At 47.7% G+C, this 14,944-nt stretch overlaps 1 protein-coding gene across 1 annotated transcript in view; it reads right to left on the bottom strand.

Moving 5' to 3' along the window:
* Positions 1–14,421: 14,421 nt before the first annotated feature.
* SRRM4 (serine/arginine repetitive matrix 4) overlaps positions 14,422–14,944 on the bottom strand; it is a 218,808-nt gene continuing 218,285 nt past the window's right edge. The window contains exon 15 of the mRNA XM_006151555.1: positions 14,422–14,776. The gene's annotated coding sequence lies outside the window, so the exon portion shown is untranslated. The remainder of the gene's footprint in view (positions 14,777–14,944) is intronic.

Below are 14,944 nucleotides of genomic sequence, written 5' to 3' on the forward strand. Positions count from 1 at the left end.
GTGTGTGTGTGTGTGTGTGTTGGGAGTTGGGGGCGGGTGTTAGGTCCCAGGAGCCAGAACAAGGATTCCCTTGGCTGCCACCCTCTGGGAGCTTTCACACCACCCGGAAGTAGCACAATTAATCCTCAAACAGCCCAGGTGCAGGGTGACATCACCCCGCATTCCTGAAACTGGGGCCCAGGGGAAGCAGCAGGCTGAAGTCACTCAGGTAGCCTAGGACAGAGGAGGACAAAGAGGTGTGTCAAACTCTGTGCCTTTTCTTTCCAGTGCAATAAGAAGCTCTGTCTCTCCCCAGGGGATTTCTCTCTAGGGTCTGAAGGCCCTCCCTTGGACACCCCAGGGCCCAGCTCATTCTCAACAGATGAGAGATAAATATGAGAGGGGAGGTCTTCGAAAAGTTAATGGAGAATGCATATTATAAAAAAAGAGGCATAGACTTCAAAATTGTTTGTACCAAAATAAACTTGTACTTTAAATCCATTTTCCACTTGCCTTTTTTTTTTCCCATTTGTTGGTTGTTTTTTAATTTTTTTTTTTTTTTTCTAGAGGGCATGTGACTTACCAGAGAGAGAAAAAAAAATAACTCCCCATGGGGCCTGGTCACATGCAATCCTTCTTCCTCCATTTCTCCATCCTGTCAGGATTTGGGGCACACATGCACATGAGCCTGGTATGTTTTATTTTTTTTTTTTTTTGAGAGATTTTCGCTATAGGGCGCGTGCGCTCGCCAGACAGACAGAGAGAGACATAGAGACAGAAAGCGAGAAATCACCCCCCAGGGGGGATGGTCACGCCGCAATCCCTTCTCCTCCATTCTCCTCTTGGGCACGCACGCACACGCGCCTGGCCTGAGTTTTAAGCCACCGGGTCCGGGACGCGAACCGTGGTCGACCACGTGGGAGTCCAGCGACATAGCCATTACGCTAACTGCTGGTTCCCGAGCCTGGTGTGTTTTCAAGCCGCTGGGACCTGACCTCGAGCCACAGTCAGCTGTGCAACCTGCAGGTCCCTAGGCATGTGCTTACCCACTGCACTATGGGGCCGGCCCTCCACTAACATTTTGATGTCCCCTCATATATTCATGTCTTTTTTCCTTCCTTTCCTCAGGCCCACTACGGATGGCACTAATGGAATTTCGGGCACACTGGGCTCCATGTGTCTCGTTCACAGGGGCACCCCCACTGCTGGCAGGCACTGATGTGCTGCAGGAACACGGTAGATCCTGGCTGGGACAGGATGCGGTATGAGCAACCCTGGGTCTTCATTGACCAGCTCACACACACAGTAACATTAGAATACTGGGCCAGTGGGTGGTATGGTGGTAGAGGTGGGTGGATCCCACATGGCCAACCTTATGGTTTGAGTCCTGGACCCAGTGGCTTGAAAAACATGCTGGCTGAGTGTGCGTGTGTGTCCAGAATTTCAAGAAGAGAATGGGGAAGGGACTATGGCATAGCCATCCCCCACGAGGAGTGATTTCTCACTTTCTTTCTGGCTCTCTCTGGTAAGCACATACACCCTGTAGAAAAATAAAAATGAATGAAAAGTTCTGGAATATATAGAAGGTAGGTGCTGAGCACCAGGCTGGAGGCTTCCAAGTATACTCTTGTATCGTCACAGCAGTCCAGGAGAGGTTTATACTATCATCACCCCCACTTTACAGATGAGGAAACTGAGGCTCAAGGCATGAAGTGACTTGCCCAATCACCAGCCCATAGGCTCCGAAGTCAGGTCTGTCTGAATGTCAAGCCCAGGCCTCTTTCCTCTGCCACACACCGCTACAAATGTAAACAAATCAGCAAAACAAACACCCCACATGATCCCTGAAGTCCATGCCCTTACAACCTGTGACAGTAACACTTACCTACGGGGCTCTGTTCCTCCTACTAGTTTCTCTAAAACTTTCCTCAGGGTCTGCTTCCTCTGAATAAATAGTAATAATAAACACCTGTGTAATATTTTGCATCTATCAGCTTATTTAATCCTCACCCAAATTGCTCTAAGGTAGACTTTATTATCTCCATTCACAGAAAGCAATATTTGAACAAATCTGGCTGTGAATCCTGTTAGCTCTGCTTCTCCGGGCAGGAAACTCAGCCTCTCTGAACCTCTGTCTTGTCGTCTGTAAAAACGGCATGATTCTAGGACGCATGTCACAGACACTGTCAGCACAGATCAAGAGGGGGACATGGTTGGAAGGCGGGTGTGGGTCAGGCGACAGACGGCCTTGTGGACTCCACTCTGGAGTTAGACTCTATCCTGAGCATATGGAAGAAGCATTCAACTGTTTGAAGGAGAGCCATGTGCTAAGAACCGAGTTCCCGGGGAATCACCGGCCGCCTGTAGAGAGGACGCTGTGAGAGTGAGGCTGCAGGGAGACCAGCGGGCAGGCTGCTGCACAGGGCCGGGGAACATGGCAGCCTGGGCCAGGCTGTTGGCTGGGAGTCGGTCAAGTGTGGACGTCAGCATGATCTATTAAAGGAGCAGAAGCTGTCTAACTGGGCGGAAGGGTAGGAGAGGGTGGTGTCGCAAGCACTGCTCAGTTTTTAGACCTGGGGAACTGAGTGGATGGTGGCGTCCATCTGTGAACTCGTGAGGAGGAGCAGGTGTGAGGAGTCCAGAGACGGTCTGTTTGCTCATTCATTCATTCATTCCTTCCATTATCTATTTTTTTTTCTTTATTTGGAGAGGTTTTCGCTATAGGGTGCGTGCGCTCGCCAGACAGACAAAGAGAGAGACAGAGAGACAGAAAGCGAGAAATCACCTCCCACGGGGGATGGCCATGCCACAATCTCTTCTCCTCCATTCTCCTCTCGGGATCTTGGGCACGCACACACACGCGCCCGGCATGAGTTTTAAGCCACCAGGTCTGGGACGTGAACTGTGGTCGACTATATGGGAGTCCAGCAACATAGCCATTACGCTAACTGCTGGTCCCCCTTCCATTATCTATTAAGGTCTATTTGCAAAGCCCTCTTCTGAGGGCTTGAAACAAATCTGTGAGCTGGGAATATGGCCTAAGTCCCTGCTTTCATGCACATCCAGAAGCAAATAATAATTAAAATAATTTCAGGGCCTGAAAAAGTTTATGCAGAACATAAAGACTCCTGGCCACCCTTTCGCATCCACTACCCTGTTACAGTGCCTTCGCCAGGCGGCCTCCTTTTTGTCCTTTGAACTGAGGAGTCCAGGGTGTTCCTGTCTGCGGGCTGCCTGCCAGCCGTGTCCCCCGCCTGAACGCTCTTCACCTAGGTCTCTGCATGGCTGGCCTGAGTTCACCTGTGTCTCTACTTCAATTCCACTTGTCAGAGTAACCTTCTCTGGCCATGTCAAGTCACGCTCTCTCACAGTGGAGGGGCTCTCTTTCTGCATAGCACTTGCCACTAACCAGTGGTGACATTTTAGATCCTGTGCTTAACTGTATTCTCCATCAGGATAAAAGCTCCTCGAGGGTGGAGGATTGGGATGCCTGTCTGGTTGCTCATGATGTCTAGCACCATGGGTTTAAAGCCCTTAAATGCCCACGGGAGACCCTTGGCTCCATGCGGGCAGGACCTTTGGGTATCTTTTTCCCTCTGTGCTATGATCATCAGCATTATAGTTGTCAATATGACTAATGAACAGACTTCCCCTGCTGGCTCTCAATGGGCATGGATGAGAAATAAACCTTTATGCTTTCAAGGCGCTGACATTTGGACTTCTTTGTTACCGCAGCATAACTTAGCCTATGCTGATGACTAGTCTTCCTAATTGTGTTCCTTCATGGTTTTGGTATTACTTGAAAAGACTAAAAAGAGGAACCAGCAGGTGACATGGAGGTTGAGGTGGTTGGATCCTACATGGCCAACATTGTGGCTCAAGTTCTGGACCTGGCATCTTAAAAATCATGCTGGGTGTGCATGTGTGTGTACCCACAATCCTGAGAGAATGGAGGAGAAGGGACTGTGGTGTGGCCATCCCCCTGGGGGGTAATTTCTTGCCCTTTCTCTTTTATGAACACATGTGCCCTACAGCAAAGCTAAAAAAAAATAACAAAAAAAAAAAATGAAGGACAAGAAAACTTCAAAACTTCCATGGAAAAATGGAATTAAAGCATGAGTTTAGTTTGGTGCAAACGTTTTGGAATTCCAAGTATCATTTTATTCATAATACACATTTTTTTGGTGAAATTTTTGAAAACCTCTCATATTCTCAATGCTAATATCATTTCAAGGGGGTAAACAGTTCTATTTCCTTTTTTACCGATTTCTTTTTGCCAAAAGACCTGGGAAAGTGGGACTTATTCCTCTCAGTGTGGTTCATTTATGAAGGATGTCACCATGAGTCTCTTAGGCAAAAGGTGGCTCTGAGATCTTTGGGGGAGGAAGAGCTGGAAGGTCTGCCATATTGAGGTCTCCTCTCCCAGATACCTCTGAGGTTAGAGCAGAAGCTGGTTTGACCAGCCGGTGACCATGACACCAGGCAACTGCTTTGGAAACAGTTTATTTTAGGTCTGGGAGTGACAGCTCTTAGGAGGGTTCAGCCTGAGAGTTCTCAAGGCTTGTGCTGGGTGGGAGGAAGAGGAAGGCTGGAAGAGTGGGGGGATGTATAGCAATGGAGACAAGAGATAGAAACAAGATAGCTCTTTCGGGGCTCTTTGTTAGTTTTCCCCTGAATGTGGGTTAGATTAGCATTAATTGTAAATGACAGTCAAAATAACAGTGGCTACAAAAAGAGAATTTATTTCCTACTGTTGAAGTTCAGAGACAGTCCACCCATTTCTGGTATTGTGACCTGGCTCCACAACATCCTGAAGGACTGACACTTCTACTTTATTGCTTCATCTCTGGGGGCCCCGTTCCCAAAGCCACCTCATGAACCAGGGGGGTCCTTGAATTCCAGCTATCATGTCCACATTCCAACCAGCAAGAATAAGGAGGGGAAAACAAAGAGGGGGAAGCCATATGATAAATCTCTTCTATGGAAATTTCTGGAAGATATCATGCAAAAATTCTGCCTACATCTCTTTAACCAAAAGTAGTCATGTGGTCACACCTAGCTGCAAGGGAGGCTGGGAAATACGTTCTTTATTTTGGGTGGCTATGAACCCAGTTAAAAATCGAGAATTTTGGGGACCTGCACTTGGCATAATGGCTATGTCACTGGACTCCCATGTAGTCGACTGTGGTTCAAGTCCTGGACTTGGTGGCTTAACTCACACCAGGTGCATGTGTGTACATGCCCAAGATCCTGAGAGGAGAATGGAGGAGACGGGATTGTGGCATGGCCATCCCCCCGGGGGGTGATTTCTCGCTTTCTATCTCTCTGTCTTTCTGGCAATCGCACGTGCCCTACAGCAAAAATCTATAAAAAAGAAAAGAAATAAAAAGAAAACCGAGAATTTTTGTTAGTGTTTATGAAGGGAAATGGCTATTGGGAAACAACTGGAAATGCTACCACGAAAGAATCCTAAAGTTTTCGTTAAGTCAAATTCCTTTGGAAAACTGATGGGAACTGTGTACGTCTTTGCATTAAAAATGTCATTTTTTTGTACATAAAACTTTGCTTGGGATTTCAAATGAGTCACAGAACTACAAAGCCCAAGCACAGAAAATCATGGATTCTCTTAGTGTAAGACATCTTAATTTAATGATGTGAGGGAGACCGAGGGAAGAAACAAACTGTGTGTGTGTGTGTGTATGTACACAGATTCCAACCTCTTTCCATGTCACAATACGATTCTATTTGATGTGGTGGGTGTTGCTTAGTTTGGTTTTCTATTTGAGACTAGATTGTCAAAGGAACCCAGTGCTTACCTTAAGGAAACATTAGGAAAGTTTTCAAGGCGAAGGAAAGAAAACAAAAAGAAAACAACCATGAGTCAACTAGCCTAGATAGGCCACAGCTATGGAATGTTTTGACAGCATCCCATGGGAGTGGTAAACCCCTATTGTAAACCCAGTCAAGATGAAAACTCATGAACAGTGCCCCATCTCTCTCCACTGGTAGATTGACACTAGAACTCAGGTGGAAAATATTGACCAAGCATTGGGGTGGGGATATTTGTGGGTAGATTGTCAAGTTCTTAGGAGACTTCTAGATTCTTCTGAGTGGGGGGGGGAGGGGGCTACTACTAATGGAGGATGGCAAGTGGGAGCATCTCTCTTCAGAATGAGGCATTTGGGGTGATGAAAGATAAGAAGAGAGACTTCTCTACCTTTTGCTAAGGACTCCTCCCAGGAACTTGTCATGAGCTTACCTAGGCAACTCCGTGGACTCCTATTTTTTTGAGAATCAGTAACAATGGTACTTAGTCAATCAGGCGCTTTGCTAAGTACTGTTCATGAACCGTCTCTAATCTTCAAAGCAACCTTATGAAGTGGATATTCTTCTTATCCTTGTTGGAAAGACGAGGCCCAGAGAGGTAAAGAAACATATATAGATGCACAGCGAGGGAGTAACAGGCTCAAAGCCAGGTCTGCCTGGCTTGTAAATCCTTGCTTTAAGCCATTGCTTTGTAATTTTTACTTTCATTATTATTATTTTAATTTGCTGTAGGGTATGGGTGCTCACCAGAGAGCGGGGAAGGGATGGGGCAGTGAGAATGTAAGCCGCCAGGTCTGGGACTAACATCCTGGTTGGTCATGTGGGAGTCTAGTGTCTCAACCACTATGCCACCTCCTAGCCCCCTAAGCCATTACTTTTTTAAATCATGCCATTCTTGCACCAGCAGGTGGGGTAGTGGTGAACTATAGCTGATCGTGGTTCAAGTCCCAGACCCGGTGGCTTGAAACTCATGCTGGGCACATGTGCGTGCATGCCCAAAATCCCAAGAGAAGAATGGAGGAGAAGGGATTGTGGCATGGCCATCCCTTCTGAGGGGTGGTTTTTCTGTTTCTCTCTCTCTCCATCTCTCTCTGTCTCTCCAGCAAGTACATGCACCCTATAGCAAAAATCTCTCCCAAAAAAATATCAAACAAGCAAGCAAACAAAAAAAAAAAAACACAAAAAACACGCCATTCCTTCATCCTCAAATGACACTGGGCAAATATGAGGAGTTCATGCCCTATCACCCCTGCTAGCTTCTCTCTCTCTTGGGCTGGGAAAAGCGTGTGCACGAGAGCTCCTCAGAGCCCCGGTATGGGACACGCCTTTGCCTTGCCACACTCCCATGTCCCATAGACTGACAATTACTCAGCTCGGAAATGAATGGGTGTTGGAAAGGAGCAGAGCGGCCAACCCCAGGCAGGTTCAGCTGCTTGAGAGCCAACCACAGGCCAGGCGTGACACTCCTTGCTGCCTGCACGGGATGGATGAGGCAGACAAGGCTCCTGTCGTCATGGAGACGGGCAGTACACAAGTCAGCAAACCGACTCCAGATCCTGTTGAGTGTTGTGGAAGGAATAAGCCGGGTAGGCGGGATGGGAGCCTGCTCTGGGTGGAAGGGTGTCATTGCCTCTGGCCCCGTACATGTGCGGTTACCCCTAGCTGAGATTTTCTCCCCTCTCCCCTCTTTCCTGAACCCCCTTCCTGTCTTACTCATTTCCGAGCATCAGCCTAGAGGTCTAGAGGTCAGTGTTCCCTGTGACGCCTTCCTTAACCCTCCGACGCTGTTTTAGGTGCCTCTTTATACTCACCCTTATTCCAGCAACCAGGCCACCTACTATGTGACTTCAGATAGACCTATAGCTAGGGTTGAGAACTGCTTAACCTAAAACCGTTTTTTTTTTTTTTTTTTAAGATTTTGCCATAGAACATGTGCATTTGCCATAGAGACAGAGACAGTGAGAGGGAAAGTGAGAAATCACCCCCACACACACCCCGAGGGATGGCCATGCTATAATCCATTCTCCTCCTGGGATTTTGGGCACGCACACATGTGCACCTTGCATGAGTTTCAAGCTGCCAGATCTGGGACTCGAACTGCAGTTGGCTATGTGGGAATCTAGCACCTTAACCATTACACCAACTACTGGCCCCAATCCAAACCCTTTTTGTTTTGGGAGAGGTTTTTGCTATAGGGCATGTGTGCTCACCAGACAGAGAGAAGCAGAGAGATAGAAAGCGAGAAATCACCCCCGGGGGGGATGACCACGCCGCAATCCCTTCTCCTCCATTCTCCTCTTGGGATCTTGGGCACGCATGCACAAGCGCCTGGTGTGAGTTTAAGCCACTGGGTCCGGGACTCAAACCACGGTCGACTATGTGGGAGTCCAGCGACATAGCCATTACACTAACTGCTGGTCCCAATCCAAACCCTTTTAACCGATAGAATTGCTAGGTCCTAGAAAGGAGTTAGATTTGCAGCAAGCTAGGAGCGGGAGTTTTTGGCACTGCCTCTTGGGAAGTTATATTTTCTGATGTCCCTCCCACCCCTCTGCTTTTCCCGTTGCTTTTACCCAATGCAAGGACTTCTTGGGTCCCTGGGGCTACAGAAGTGAGGTGTTGTGTTTGTGCCACCTCCACCCCAAGCTTGGACTGCTGCCAATCTCACCTAAGACACATCTCTGGAAGCAGGTCTCTCTCCTCCATGGCCAGGCCAGCTGGGGCTGGGAGCGCACGGGACGCCTGTTCAGGCTGATCGCTGGAAGAACAAGCACATGGATTCTGGTAACAGGGAACCAGAGCAAGAGACAAAAGACGGAGCTACAGAGAGCCAGCTGGAATCACCAGGACAGCTTCTTGGCAACCATGTTTTCTGTCAAAAGTCGTGAGCTCTGAGCTGATGGGCTCACACCCTGGTGTGTAGACAGATGTGCTAGAAATGGTCCTGGATCCCATGGACTGGGTTCAAATACACTAGCTGTAAGGTCTTCCCTCTGTGAGCCTCAACTTTTTCCTCTGTTGAATGGGGCTAAATGATGTTGTTATAAGAGTAGGCAAAGGGCCCGGCGCCTGAGAATTAATCTATAAAAGGTTATTATGCAGGACCAGCATGGGGCGTGATGGTTGGGGCACTGGACTCCCACATGGCTGACTGTGGTCTGGATTTTGGACCTGGAAGCTTGCTTTCTCATTTTCTCTTCCTCTCTTTGTCTCTCTCTAATCAAATTAAAATAATAATAACAAATAAAACATTAAATCAATGAATAATTCTTTTAAAAAAGTGAATCATTATGATTAGTTTCTGTCATGTATTAGAGAAGCTTCAGAAGAGGACCTTGGGAGTTCTTTACCCAAACCTATTTTGGAAGAAAGAAAGCAGTGTTGGAGGTGGGGTGGGCACATAGCCACACAGCCACAGATCTGCGTAGGAAAGGGCGTCCCATCCAGATGATCCCTAAGGGAGATTTGGGATAGAAGGGGGCACCGTCTCATCTCGTTTCCACAGCAGCCCCAGGAGGTAGTCATTTGCTTTCCCATTTTACAGATGAGCAAACCAAGCACCAATAGGGTGTAGCCTTTGCCCAAGGCCACACAGCTAGTAATGGCAGGGTTTAGAATTCAATCGAAATCTTTGGGAATCTAAAATCAGTGATGACACTGAACTTCACCCCAACCACTAAGGTCTCGGATAACCCATCCTACTGAGGAAAACTGTTCACTCATTGCACCACCTAAAGAGCAGAATGGTTGGCAGCTGAGGGTCGGAGTCCATCTGCCTGGATTCTGTGGCTTTTGGGCAGGTCACTTCGCTTTTCTGGGCCTCAGTTTTCCTCTATATAAGAAGGAGTTGCTAATACCTAACTCATAGGGCTGTACTGAAGGTTAAGATAATATATATAAATAGTGCACATGTGCACACACACACACACATACACACAGGGACTTCAAAAAAATGGAAAAGTAGAATTAAAATACAAGTGTATTCTGGTGCAAAACATTGTAACTGATGCATAATGTTTTCATAATACTCATTTTCTTTTTAATTTTCCAGAGAGTGCGTGCCCATGTCAGAGAGAGAGAGAGAAAGAGACAGAGACAGACAGAAAAGGAGAGGAAGGAATCATGCCCCCCCCCCAATGGAGCATGATCAAGCCACACTCTCTTCTCCATCTCTCCATCCTGTTGAGATTTGGGGTATGCACGCTCATGTGCCATTACATCTTTTGGGATTGAAGTTGTATAATTGGACACAGGGAATCTGGCTCTCCCAACCACCAGGCCACAAGACTGGCCCCATAATCACATTTTTTCCCTCTTTTTTAGAGAGAGAATTTTGCTATAGGACACATGTGCTTGTCAGAGAGGCAGAGAGTGACATCACCGGGGAGAGAAATCACCCCCCAGAAGGATGACCACACCGCAATCCCTTCTCCTTATTCTCCTCTCAGGATTTTGGGCAAACACACACACACACACACACACACACACATGCCCGGGGTGAGCATAACAGCATTTTCTATAAACTTTGAAGACCCCATGTATAACCAATAGGTTTACAGGTTTGTTGAAAAGATTAAAGAAGCGAACTGAGCAAGGTGAACATGTAGGCAAGCAGTGACGGTGCTTAAGTGTTCTCTAGCTCCCCGGCTCCCTCCCTCCTCTCTGTTCCTAGCACCCCATAGAGACAGACGACGCTGGGCTGTATAGGAGAACACCATACCATGGACCTTTAATTAGAACAGAGACATGTTTCGTACAGGCTGAAAAACCAGAAACCCCATGAAGGTTATGCTTAGCTGTGAAGACCAGAAATCAAACAAGCCATGGCCGCTGTGTCACTGGGCAGAGGACAGGGTCCCAGGATGCTGGACGACACGGCAGCTTCTCTCCCTCTGATGTGGACACCCCAGGCAGAGGTTAGCTGGTCAGGCTAAGCTGGGCTGGTGGTGGATCTTCTGGGTTGGGGTTTCCCAGATGGGAGTCCCAGCCACCCAAAGTAGAAGAATGGCCTTGGGGTGCACCAAGTCCTCTGGACCAATGTGAGGGATTCTGCTAGGTCCTTGGCCAATGACTGCTTGAGGAAATAGCTCAGAATTGGTAGAGAAAAGACACAGTATACAGAGAAGTCCTTATAGCAGGGGCTCCTGAAGGAAGAGCTCCCGAGGGAACTCAGGACATGGAACCAAATAGATTGAGCTCAAGGGAGCTTGAGCGTGTCAGTTCCACTTCCCAGGCCTCAGTTTTCTCATCTGAAAAGTGGCAATATGACCCAAGTCACTGGTTATTCCAACGCGGGCAGAGCAAACCATCTTTGCCTCTCTTGTGAGGACTCAGAACCACGTGGCTTGGAGAGAACTTCCAGCTCAATACAGAAGACCTCAATCCAAGAGTTCTCAAGGCGGCAGCTCCTTGAAGTCTCCCATAGCCCCCTGTGGGACTCAGCAACCTCAACCTACAAATGAACTCCAAGCACTAGACTTGCCCCCCACCCCCCGAGATGTCAACTTACAGTCCGCAGAAGACACAATGGACAGTGTGTCCAACAGTGTGGACTCCATGGCATAAGGGCTGTAACCCTCTCCCCCAACCTCGCCAAGACTACTTAGGCCAGATCTCATTTGACAGATGACAAGACTGAGGCCAGAGACCCATTTCATTTCCTCCAGACAGATACACGGGTAAGAAAACCACAAAGAAATACCATCGCACTCTCGGGCTCAGCTCGTTAGAAGATGAGGCATAGCTTTTTGTGGCCAGAGAAAAGGAAGGACAATTTTTGTTTTCGCTCGCTCTCTCTCCTCTTTTTCATATTTTTTCCCAAGGAGTTGTGACTTTTTAATACAAGTTGGTTCGTGCATAGGCATTTTATTCCTCAATTAATTTCCATCTAAATGAGGTTTGCCCAGAGATAACCACTGTTTTAGTTCCATTTGAGCTTAATTTGTATGACTGAAGCCTTCGTCTCTGCCAATTCCAATTTGCTTGGTGATTCTAGTGCTCATTACCTGGGCAATAATGCCCTCACCGTAGACCAAAACACCCATAGCTGGGAGAAGGACTGATTTCCAACAGCAATTCAAGGGAAAAAGCGGTCCCTCTCCTCTCCCAATACCACTCAATAAATAGGAAATAAATTATTAAATAAGCTGAGTTACAATAAGGGTCCCCCATCACAGTATTTACAATGCAAAACAACAACACCAAAATAACTCAAAAACAAAAACGCTGGCCATAGACAGAGAGGAGATGACAACGGTGTCAGGATCCTTGGCTCATTGGTGTGTTGCTCGATCGATGACGTCATATCTGGCGTCCGTGCCTTAACTGGACTCAGTTGGCCAATGGGGGGGGGAGGGATCCTGTTTTTATTTGGTTTTATTAATAGACACAATGTTCTATTTGTCTGAAGGGAAAAGCAAAGCAATGCATACACATGTGAGACTATTCTGAATATTTGTGGGCAAAAATATGGGAGAAGATGGAGGTTACCCTTGTTTTTCTCACCTTCAAGCAGACTCTTTTTTTCGGAAGGAGGTCTATCTAAGCAAATGAAGCGAGACTGAGACCCCTGTGTCTTTCGTACATCTTAATTGTATTTTGCTTTGGGAAGATGTACGGGGAAGAAATAAAGATAGGGACCTCGATGAAATAAATGTTCCCCCATGGGGGCTTGGAGTTGGATTTTCTTAATCAACTGAAGACAATTCAGATGTTGCTATTGAGAACCTCCTAAACACGTCAAAGGCGCTTCCCCTTTTTCCTCTGAGTCTCAGGGAAGACTGCCCTGCTTTGGGTGACTCTCAGGCCTCAGGTCAACATGGTGGACTGCGGGTCAAAAACCCTCCTGCTTCACACAGGTGGGAACTTTGGCCCAAGGACAGGTATCTATCTATTTGCCCAGTTTCATTTATCCATCGTGTGTGTCAAAAACCCTCCCGCTTCACACAGGTGGGAACTTTGACCCAAGGACAGGGATCTATTTGCCCAGTTTCATTTATCCATCGTGGGAAGGTCAAAGGGTATGGGTCGTAGGTCACTTGACCTCAAGCCACGTCCCCCTCCCTCTCCCATTCTGAGTGTTGGTTTTTGAGATAAGTCCTCACCACAAGCGGGTTTCAGGTGCTCTGTCTTGGTCCTTGGAAGCAGAAGGTATGAGGGTGGAATGAACCTAGGAACAGAAATACCAGCGATCGAGGGTGCCGGTTGAGGTTATCGTGGCCCCATGAGGTTTTCATTTTGGATGGGAATAAAGAAAGTCTAAAGGAAATTAGAGAAACACACCAAGTGAGAGAGACAGCCAGAGAGTTCCTCTCAGAAGGTGTTTAGGCAGCTTTCTTGGCAAACTTTCTCCCAGATACAGATACTCCATGATTGGGTGGGAGCAAAGCAGTCACGTTGTCAGGGAAACAGCCAGAGCTATTGTAAGCATCTCACCGAACCCAAAGCTGGACCAGGCAACCTGGAACTTGCAAGGCAGCGGATGGTGACTTTAGAAAGACCCTCTCCATCCAGCAGCCAATAGATACAGCCAGTTGGTTAGAGAAACAGGACTGAGAAAGGCCTCTGGATCCTGTTGTTCAAACCGAGCTTGGAAATGTCCTTGGGGACAATAGCTGGCTATTCCTTTCATTTTGTCTTTTTGTTGTTGTTGTTGTTGTTGGTTTGTTTTCTAATTACTGTGTTCTTCCCTGATGCAACAGAGATTACAGAAAAGGGTTTCTGCTTTGGGTTTGTGAGACTCTCCCAGGATGGCTAAGTATACCCACCGCCAGTGGAAAAGGGCAGCCTTCAAACCTCAGGAGGTGGAGAAGTCAGGGAAGGTGGAGGTGGAGCACATGTAACTGATGTGAAACCAACTAGGTGTGCTCAGAGCCGGGTAAGTGATTCCGGCCCAGAGTGAGGGTGAGGCCAGTCAGCTCATTGCTGCTGCCGCACTCTCTAAAGTGCTATTTCAGCATTAAACTGGATGTCATTTTTGTTCACCATGGTCACCCAAACACAGGCAACTAGTACTGAAGCCTCATGGATCTTTCAAGAGACAGCACATCTGTTTCCAGCTGTCTGCCTCCCTAAGGGACTTGCACGAGGGATTTCGACTTTGTGTGACTTTTGTCTTACACGCTAACTTTAGACTCCACATTAATGGCAACTTCCTGTCTCCTCCACGCCCTGTCAGTTCAGCATGGTAGCTTGGCAGCTCATATGCCTCTTGGCTGTTTGCACCTTTCTGACGCCTCATTGAGGAAGATGGTGGGAAGGGGCTCAGGCAAAGGCCTGAACCTCCTTGACATAAGGCTGAGTAATGGGTCCTGGGACCGATAGGCTCCCAGGCCAACTCCAGGATGTTCTAGGCTTAGAACCCTTGGGGAAAAGGCTAACATCCCACCCACATCCGGCCTCTCAAATCCCATCCATAGAGACAGAAGGAGAGGGAGAGGGAGAGAGGGAGAAGGAGGGAGAGGAAGGAAGAGAGACATAAAAATAATTAAGAGCCCCTCCCCAAACACATACACACAGCCTCTCTGTATAAATAAATAAATACTGCTAATGAGAGAGAGAGAGATCACATAAATAAATAAATAAACAGATAAATAAATAAATAAATAAAGGGTTTGCTAGGAGCCCCAGCAAAAGGATCCCCTGGAGCTGTCTGAAGGAAGGCAGTCCAAACAGGAGGAGCAGGTGCCTCTCCCATGGCTGTCCCACTAAGGAGGTTTGGTGGCTCCCGGGAAGCCTGTGTCTCCATGAAAGGAGACTGGAGTCCAGTCTGGGTTGCTGGGTGGGGAAGAAGGTTATTTACAGTAGCTGTACATGCCCTCCTGGGGCACCTGCCCCTGTCCCAGGCACCTGCCATCCGGCCTTCTCTGGTGACAGTATTGGCATCCGTTAGTCTTGGTGGGTGGGGCTTAGGTCTCGCCAGGAGCCTCATGGGAAGCCAGGACTTCATTGCCTGTGGCCACTTTGCTGTCTCCTAATGGGGAAAGGACTTTCAGGGTAGTTGCGTGACAATCTCTGGCTGCATGGCTGATAGGATGGGAAAGACTGGGTAAAGGGAAGGTCACTGCTTCTAAGAAAAAGAGTTTTTCTCAATATTTTCCATGGGATGGGAGGGATAGAGAAGGTTGCATCCCTCTTTCCC

Source organism: Tupaia chinensis, unplaced genomic scaffold (assembly GCF_000334495.1).
Source record: "Tupaia chinensis unplaced genomic scaffold, TupChi_1.0 Scaffold000320_1, whole genome shotgun sequence".
Taxonomy (NCBI): Eukaryota; Metazoa; Chordata; class Mammalia; order Scandentia; family Tupaiidae; genus Tupaia; species Tupaia belangeri.